The sequence below is a fragment of the Euleptes europaea genome, chromosome 21, assembly GCF_029931775.1.
Source record: "Euleptes europaea isolate rEulEur1 chromosome 21, rEulEur1.hap1, whole genome shotgun sequence".
NCBI classification, from domain to species: Eukaryota; Metazoa; Chordata; class Lepidosauria; order Squamata; family Sphaerodactylidae; genus Euleptes; species Euleptes europaea.
Genome location: NC_079332.1, coordinates 7144829 through 7154197, shown reverse-complemented (window position 1 = coordinate 7154197; position 9369 = coordinate 7144829).

Here is a 9369-nt window from a genome sequence, read left to right as displayed (position 1 = left end):
AACGGGCCATAATTCTTTACAAACAATAAAAATGCAAACATTGAATGGCACACCTTTGTATCCACCTGAATTGCAGCTATTTCCAAATAATTTGACGTTTACCCTCTGGAGCTTGTGTGTACCTGTTTTGCGTGCAGTTGTCCGTTAATTTGGAGTTCGCAATCCCTCGGTCCAACATCTACGTTGCTTTTCTAAATAATAAAATATGTACCCGTGCATCGGCCAGAGAACTGAGATGCATCCTTTTCCCTGACCTCCGAGAAGGAACTTCTAGAGAACCTGGGGGCAGCATGTGTCTGTTCTCACCGGCCACATTTTTAAAAGGCATTCTCCAAATCTTTCCGAAAGGCAAAACGGGGACGAAGATTGCCCTGAAGAAGGGAGCGTGAAATAGGGATTGCCCCTGATCAATGGGACAACGTAAAAGACGGCGTTTTCTAAGTCATTTGGGCCCTGGTGTTGATTTATGGAAGCCCACAGGGAGCTAGTTGGCAGTTGGACGTGGAGGAGAACGTGGAGGAAGAAAAGAAGATTTGGGTACTATTAATCAAAACTCTGAGGAAGGTACAAGAACATCAAAGCATTCCCAAAAAGGACATACTGAAAGTCCAGGTAGCAATGAGGGTGGACTTACCTGTTTGTGCAGGTAGCGATCTTCGGCTGTTCGAGCACTCCCTGCTTGCTCTCCGCTTCCCACTGGAAGATCTAGACACGTCTCTCTCGCTGGACAGAGGGATTGCGAGACCCCGAGAGGCGGCTAGCCAGCCTCTCGGCAGCCCAAAGGCTGTCACGGGAGGTCTGCCTCCCACAGGGAAATGCAGGCTGCTACAACCCGTTCTCTCCTTTTCAGGGCCATCTTCCGAGAAAGGGAAATAATCCTGGTTCCCCTGCACAAGGCGGAAGAGTTCAGTGAAACTGGCCTGAAGTTAAGATTCCCGTCTGACACTATAAATACCCAGCTTTTGTACAACAGCTTCTGCCAGATGTAAGTAGTAATGCCCAGCAAACGGCAGTTTTGTCTGACGTGGGCACTTTCCTGTTTCTTGGCAGGGGGAAGGATATACAGGCAGCCCCTATGGAACAAATCCCAGTTAGTCCAAAGAGCAGTTAGCCAACCAGCTCCACACCTTTGTTTGAAATCCCAGCTTGGCGCCAGTCAACAGAAGTCTTTTGGGTCTGGCGGTTTGCATTCAGACATTACGAGCTAGCAGGGTTTAATCAGATTACCTTTGACCGTGAACACAGCTTTGGGGGCATGCTGATCAGTACAGGCCCATGGGACTGGCAGCTACTCTGCAGGGTTTCAGGCAGAGAAACATATCCCCCCACATTCTGATAAAAATCACAGGGTGGCAGTAGTCTGCCTTACAAGATCGTTGTGGTGACAATATGGACGGTGGAGGAACAGCCCTGAACTTCTGGGAGAGGGGTATCTACTCCAGGTGGGGTATGGAGTTTTGGATTGCAACTGATCTCTAGACTACATAAAACCATTCTGATGGGGTGGGGAGTTGCACAGTATGTAGGTTTGCCAACTCCAGCTCGGGAAATTCCTGGAGATTTGGGGGTGAGGTTTGAGGGGAGGGAGCTCAGTGGAAATGCGATCCCAGAGAAGTCCACCTTCCATTTGGTCCAGGGGGAACTGATCTATCAGTTGTAATTCTGGGAGATCTCCAGGCCTCACCTGGAGATTGGCAACCTTAACTGTGGTATGCCATAGCCTCATGGAGAAACTGGAGTCCCTCCCAAGTAAGGTTGCCAGCTCCGGGTTGGGAAATACCTGGGGATTTTGGGGGCGGAGCCTGAGGAGGGCGGGATTTGGAGAGGGGAGGGACTTCAATGCCATAGAGTCCAATTGCCAAAGTGGGCCATTTTCATCAGGAGAACTGATCTCTGTCACCTGGAGTCATAATAGCGGGAGATCTCCAGCCACCACCTGAGTCCTTACCTAGAGTGGAAGGAATTCAGCATCTTACCCCTTATGGGGAAGCATAACGCACTTTACTCCGGAAAAGGTTATTAGTTTGAAACCAGTTAGTATGGATAGTGATATATAACTCCACACTGTATTTTTGAAGAACTAAAGAAGGATCGGGCTCCATGCTCCGAAACGATCGTATTCTCCTTGAACTTCTTGGAGCTGATATAACGAGGAATTGCACCCAATGAATTTTTACTATGAACTTTGAACTACTACTTACCTGTTATAGGGACGTATTTAGACTTACCTGTTAGGATTATTAAAAATTGTACATCCTTTCTTTGCAGTATATAGGGTGATTGGTGGATTTTTTACCACATACTGTGAATTGCATAGCTACAATATATTTGGCAATGTTAACAGCTATTTTACTGTACTGATTTTCTCATCATTCTGATATATGTACAGAGGTGTCTGTTTTCTCCCTCACCACCTGGAGGTTGGCAACCCTACTCCCAAGGCAGTGTATGTGTGTGTGTGTGTGGGGGGGGGGTTCGCATTCAGCCAGAGGCCAATGTTAGCTCATAGAGGCAGCATACGATCAACCACGGACTACACTTCAGGTTCCCATTCGAGAGGCATCATTAATCGGGGGTACCATGCAGAATTGAGGAGGGGCCGCCTTTCTACCCTGTCCTCAAACTTCCCTGGCGGTCCTGCCTTGTTTCTTAGGAGATAGAATTACCTATTTCTCCACCCCGCTATGATGGATGGATGGATGGATGGATGGATGAATAGATAGATAGATAGATAGATAGATAGATAGATAGATAGATAGATAGATAGATAGATAGATAGATAGATAGCAAGGTTTGCCCCGCATGTTCGAAACCAAAGTGTCTGTAAAATCATGGTTCTGTCTTCCAGCTACCCCTTGGGAAGTAAATATTTTTTGTTTCTTAGGAGAGAATTACCTATTCCTCCACCCCGCTATGATTGATAGATAGATAGATAGATAGATAGATAGATAGATAGATAGATAGATAGATAGATAGATAGATAGAAAAGGGCCAGAGTCCAGTAGCACCTTAAAGACTAACAAAAATATTTTCTGGCAGGGTGTGAGCTTTCGTGAGCCACAGCTCACTTCTTCAGATACAGCTAGAAGGTGAATCCATCGGCCTTTAAGAAGAGGAGAGTGAATCCTCTACTTAAAGGCCGATGGATTCACCTTCTAGCTGTATCTGAAGAAGGGAGCTGTGGCTCACGAAAGCTCACACCCTGCCAGAAAACATTTTTGTTAGTCTTTAAGGTGCTCCTGGACTCTGGCCCTTTTCTACTATTGAAAAGAAAAGTGTGTGTGTGTGTGTGTGTGTGGGGGGGGGGGAAGTGCTTCCGAGAAGGGGGAAAGCATAGAAGCGACGCCAAGCCTTGCCCTTGACAAATATGGCGCGCGCGGGATGGGGGGGGAGAGTTCTGAGATGTCCTCCCGCGAGACTTGAGCGGCGGAGGAAGGCGAGGCTGGGGGGACGCCGTCGTCGTGGCAACGCAGGAGTCCCTGGCAACGGTTGCCGTGGGCCGCGGTGCCTTTGTTCTCGGGCAGGTAAGCGGCCGGTTGCTCTCGCCTCTCTCCGGCCCCGTTGTTGCCCAGCCTCGCCTACCTCTCAGGGTTGTTGTTGAGAGGCTTTTAAAAGTGGGGGGGGGGGCGTTGTCAGAACTCAGGGGGAGAGGAGAGACCTTAATTGACGGCTGTGTGTGTGTGTGTGTGTGTCGGGGGGGGGGTCTGAATGGAGCTCTAGGCTAGGGTTGCCAACCTCCAGGTGGTGGCTGGAGACCTCCTGCTATTACAACTGATCTCCAGCCGATAGAGATCGGTTCCCCTGGAGAAAAAGGGCCGCTTTGGCCATTGGACTCTATGGCATTGAAGCCCCTCCCCAAACCCCGCCCTCCTCAGGCTCCACCCCAAAAACCTCCCACCGGTGGCGAAGAGGGACCTGGCAACCCTACTCTATGCCCAGAGCTACTTGAGAATCCCAAATTATGATATAGGGTTGCCAGGTCCCTCTTCACCACCGGCGGGGTTTTTTTGGGGTGGAGCCTGAGGAGGGCGGGGTTTGGGGAGGGGCTTCAGTGCCATAGAGTCCATTGGCCAAAGCAGCCATTTTCTCCAGGGGAACTGGTCTCTATTGGCTGGAGATCAGTTGCAATAGCAGATCTCCAGCTAGTACCTGGAGGTTGGCAACCCTAACTTCAATGCCATAGAGTCCAATGGCCGAAACAGATGGTTACCGGACACCTGTCGAAGAAAGAACCTGCAACACTCCTCTTGGACAAAGTGATGAGCTACACATGCTATGATGCACAGTGTACTTTTTGAATAATTATACCTGTATTATTTTTGTACTAATTTTTGTAATGGGCAAGGTTGCCTCTCTATAGAATTAATTTTCCTATGCAACAGTGGATATGATAAATTAATACCACTTGTATTTTTCACATAAGTTGCTGTCTTTTGTTTGCCAAAGTACCTGGAGGTTGGCAACCCTAACTATGAGGGGTAACTGTAACCGTGAGGACCTTGTGTTTCTGCCTCCTTATGTCATAAGTACGTAATCAGCAGGCCAATCCTAAGCACATTCACCCACAAGTAATTCCCATTCACCCCAGCGGGCTTTACTCTTTAGGAAATGTGTTTAAGGTTGCAGTCTTGATTTCTATCGCCTGCTGCGCGCAAGGAAGGTATGAGAACCTGACAGCAAGCAGGATTTATCCATGTCCTGGCATAATATTGATGAAAAGTGACATCCAACCGTAGCCCATCCAGACTCAAACACTGTCTTTTATTTCATAGCCATAAGTAGGGTTGCCAACTTCCAGGTACTTGCTGGAGATCTCCTGCTGTTACAACTGATCTCCAACCGATCAAGATCAGTTCCGCTGGAGAAAACGGCTGCTTTGGCAATTGGTCTCTATGATATTGAAGCCCCTCCCCAAACCCCACCCTCCTCAGGCTCCGCCCCAAAATCCCACCGATGGCAAAGAGGGACCTGGCAATCCTAACCATAAGTGGGGCAGACTTCCCAAGCACCCAGCCTGCCAATTGTCTTGTCAGGTTGATGAATATTGGATCATTCCTTATCCTCTTTTTCTTTTTCTCAGGTGTGTTGCTTTCTCAGTTTGCTGGCAGGGTAGCTGAGGTTTACTTCTTATGGCGGCCTCTCTTTCCTATGCCTATCTGGAGAACATGCAGAATGTAGCCAAGCCGGTGAATATCACAGTGTTGGAAGGACACGATTTGGTAAGTGTTCCCTCTGGGTGCTGGGAACAGACAGCCCTCTGATCGGATCCGGCAGAACTCCGGCCTGACGTTGCCCCTTAGCACTAAAAGGAAAATGTTTTCCATGTTCTTGCAAATTCTGCATCCAAAAAGTCGAATTTTGCAACCTCTGCGAACCATGGAAACTGAACAAAGATCAGCGATAGGGCATCCACTTGGCATGCAGAAGGTCCCTGGTATCTCCAGTTTAAAGAATCTGGCAGTAGGTAATGTGAAAGACCCTGGAGAGCCGCTGCAAGTTGGAGTAGACAATACTGACCTTGATGGACCGAGAGTCCGATTCAGCCTGATTCATAAGGCGGCTTTATTCCCTCTAGTATCAGAGGAGCATGCCTATTATTTTAGGTGCTGTGGAACAAAGGCAGGACAATGCTGCTGCAGTCGTCTTGTTTGTGGGCTTCCTAGAGGCACCTGGTTGGCCACTGTGTGAACAGACTGCTGGACTTGATGGGCCTTGGCCTGATCTAGCAGGGCTTTTCTTATGTTCTTATGTCCATGCGTCTATGTGAGTTTTTGCTGATTTTGCATAACTGATCTTGTTTCTATTAATTGTCCTTAAGGGGCAAGGAATTCTGAAAATCCTTCTGGCCGGGAGAAATTACAACTGAGCGCCACCCCACCTGTGGCTTAGGAGGTTCTTCTAGGCAGATGGTGTGATAGTTCATGATCTGTTAACCCCTTGTGCCAATGGTATAATACTTGGACTGGCCCTGGAGGAAGGAAGCTAATTGTGCGCTGATTGACTTTTCAACAGAAAGGCATCAAAGGAGACACTCCGGTGACCTTTGTGCGGGCTGAGTACAATTCCCTCATCCTTGGTGACTCTCCGAAAGTGGACGTCTCCTCAGATGGGAGTGTGAAGTACAATTTCTCCACCTCCTTCGACGTCCACCCAGAAGGGCCACATGTGCTGGATGATGTGGCGCACAAGCCCTTGTTGTGTGAGTAAGAGGATCTGCCTCCTGTTCAAGTGGGTTTCCTTGAGGAACCCACCAGCGAAGCAGTAAAAGAAAGCAGAGATCAACTTCTCGAGGAATAAAGGGAGCTTGGGTGGACGGTGGGAATGGAGGGCCTGGTAAAGAAGGGAAACAAAAGGGGTGGTGGAGTGGCGGATTCCTTCTCTCCTGCTCCTTTTTAAAGTGGTCGGCAGGATTTCTGGTTTGACAGGCAAGGAGCTGGGCTACAGTCCTCTGAGATTCTTAGAATCATCGAGTTGGAAGGGACCACCAGGGTCATCTAGTCCAACCCCCTGCACAATGCAGGAAATTCACAACTACCTCCCCCCACACAACACCAGTGACCCCTACGTGCCCAGAAGATGGCCGAGTTGCCCTCCCTCTCATGATCTGCCTAAGGTCATAGAGTCAGCATTGCTGACAGATGGCCATCTAGCCTCTGCTTAAAAACCTCCAGGGAAGGAGAGCTCACCACTTCCTGAGGAAGCCTGTTCACCTGAGGAACCGTTCTGTTAGAAAATTCTTCCTGATGTCTAGATGGAAACTCTTTTGATTTAAATTCAACCCGTTGGTTCTGGTCCGACCTTCTGGGGCAACAGAAAACAACTCGGAACCCAGCTCAATATGACAGCCCTTCAGGTACTTGAAGATGGTGATCATGTCCCCTCTCAGTCTTCTCCTCTTCAGGCTAAACATACCCAGCTCCTTCAATCTTTCCTCATAGGACTTGGTCTCCAGACCCCTCACCATCTTGGTTGCCCTCCCCTGGTCATGTTCCAGCTTGTCTACATCCTTCTTAAATTGTGGTGCCCAAAACACAATACTCTAGGTGAGGTCTAATCAGAGCAGAGTAAAGCGATACCAGCAGCCAGTTCCAGGCAGGGTCTGTGTCCGGCTGCTGGGGGTTACATACGACCAAGAGCTATTGCGGGAGATCCTCAGAGGCTTATTGGTGTGGGCGGGTCCTGGGTGAGAAAATGGGGGGGGGGAGTTGTCAAGAAAATGGCCAATGTTTCATTTGTTTGCGCCACTGAAAGCTGGTGCCGCGTAGATCAGGGAGGAGCATAACCCCTTCTGCTTGGCGTTCCCAGTCACTGTGATCGAAGTCCTGCCAAAGGAGAAAAAGCAGAAGGAGGAGAAGACGGTGACTCTCGGCCAAGCGGCATTGGACCTGCTCCCTTTGATGAAAGGTGAACATCAGAGCTGAGCGCCCTTTGGAATCACACACGCCCCTTCTCCTTTCTTGCCTTCATGTTCCGGTGGGCCAAAACGATAATCCGAGCAGCACGTTCCCTGTGCGTCCCTGCTTGGGGGCAAAGGCTTGTCCCCATGATGAGACAAACCTTACAACCTTTTCTCACACTGGGGCTCAGTGGCAGAGCATCTGCTCGGCATGCAGAAGGGTCCCAGGTTCAATCCCCAGCATCTCCAGCTAAAGGGACTAGGCAAGTAGGTGATGGGAAAGACCCCTGCCTGAGATCCCGGAGAGCCGCTGCCGGTCTTAGACAATACTGACTTTGATGGAACGAGGGTCTGATTCAGTAGAAGGCAGCTTCATGTGTTCATGTGTTCCCTGTGTCCTAGTCTTATTACTTTGCTTATCTGATGTCTTACACGATTGACTGCACTGACTTAAATGGTGTAGTCTGCCTTGAGTCTCAACAAGAAAAGCAGGCTGTACATTACGCGAACAAAGGAATAAAATTTTGCATTTTCCCAGGAGTCCCGGCAATCCAGACCCCTCCATATGTGCCCCACCAACATTTCCTCGGGGAGACCGTGAGCGTGCTGGTCGGTCTGTTTTCTCCCCCCCCCCCAGGTCTTCCGTCCTGCGTACCGTCCTCCTCCTGACTTTCTCACGCCCTGTTTTTATTTCGCAGGGTCCCGTGACTTTAAAGCCACTCTTCTGCTCTACCCTACGCCTGGCTCTCCCCTGGAGACCCTCCGACCAGATGCCAAGGTACTAAAAAATAGCCACCCTCTCAGAGGCATTCTTGCTAGTGACGACTCAAAGTGCATGCGGAACTCATTTCGTATGGTGGTTGACGCCCAAACCCCAAGTATGTTGAGCTTGGAAGTGTTGGCTGGTTCATTCATGTGCAGTCATCATTCCGTGATTATTTTATTTATTTACTTATTTATATTTGAGAGAGCCAGCGTGCTGTAGTGGTTAAGAGCAGTGGTTTGGAGTGGTGAACCGGTTTTGATTCTGATCTGGAGAACCGGGTTTGATTCCCCACTTCTCTACATGAGCTGCGGAGGCTAATCTGGTGAACCAGGTTGGTTTCCCCACTCCTCCACATGAAGCCAGTTGTGTGACCTCGGGCCAGTCACAGCTCTCTTAGAGCTCTCTCAGCCCCACCTACCTTGCAGGGTGTCTGTTGTGGGGAGAGAAAAGGAAGGTGATTGTAAGCCGATTTGAGTCTCCCTTAAGTGGTAGAAAAAGTCGGCATATAAAAAACAACACTGCTTCTTCTTCTTTAGACTTATAGCCTGCCCTCTGTCCCCGGCCAAAGCCGGGGTCAGAGCAGGTTACATCAGATAAAAACAATATGCATAATAAAATACAGAAAAATTAAGTTGCCAACTTGGAAAGGGTTATTCATGGCTACTACTTAAAATGGATACTAGTCATGATTCATGCCTATTCTCTCCAGGATCAGAGGAGCCTGCCTATTATATTAGGTGCTGTGGAACACAGGCAGGATGGTGCTGCTGCAGTCGACTTGTTTGTGGCTTCCTAGAGGCACCTGGTTGGCCACTGTGGGAACAGACTGCTGGACTTGATGGGCCTTGGTCTGATCCAGCAGGACCTTTCTTATGTTCTTATGTTCTTAAGTCCTTATTAAAATTACTCATTTCAAAATTTAAAACTAAAACAGTGGCACTCAACTGTCTGCACGGAGGAGCAAGAACCAGCCTGAGGGAAGCAATCCGAATCCCCAGAAAGATCAGATGGAAAAGAGATGAGAGGGGAGGGAGGCCAGCCATGATGGGAAACCATTGCTGCCCCCAACCTGGTGGGACATTTCAGTCTCGCAGGCCTGATTATAGCATCGGAGAGATCCTGCCCTGATTGACAGTCCCCCCCTCCACACACACACACACACACACCAATTTCCCTCTCCCCCAGGGAACCTGCGGATTGCAGTTCT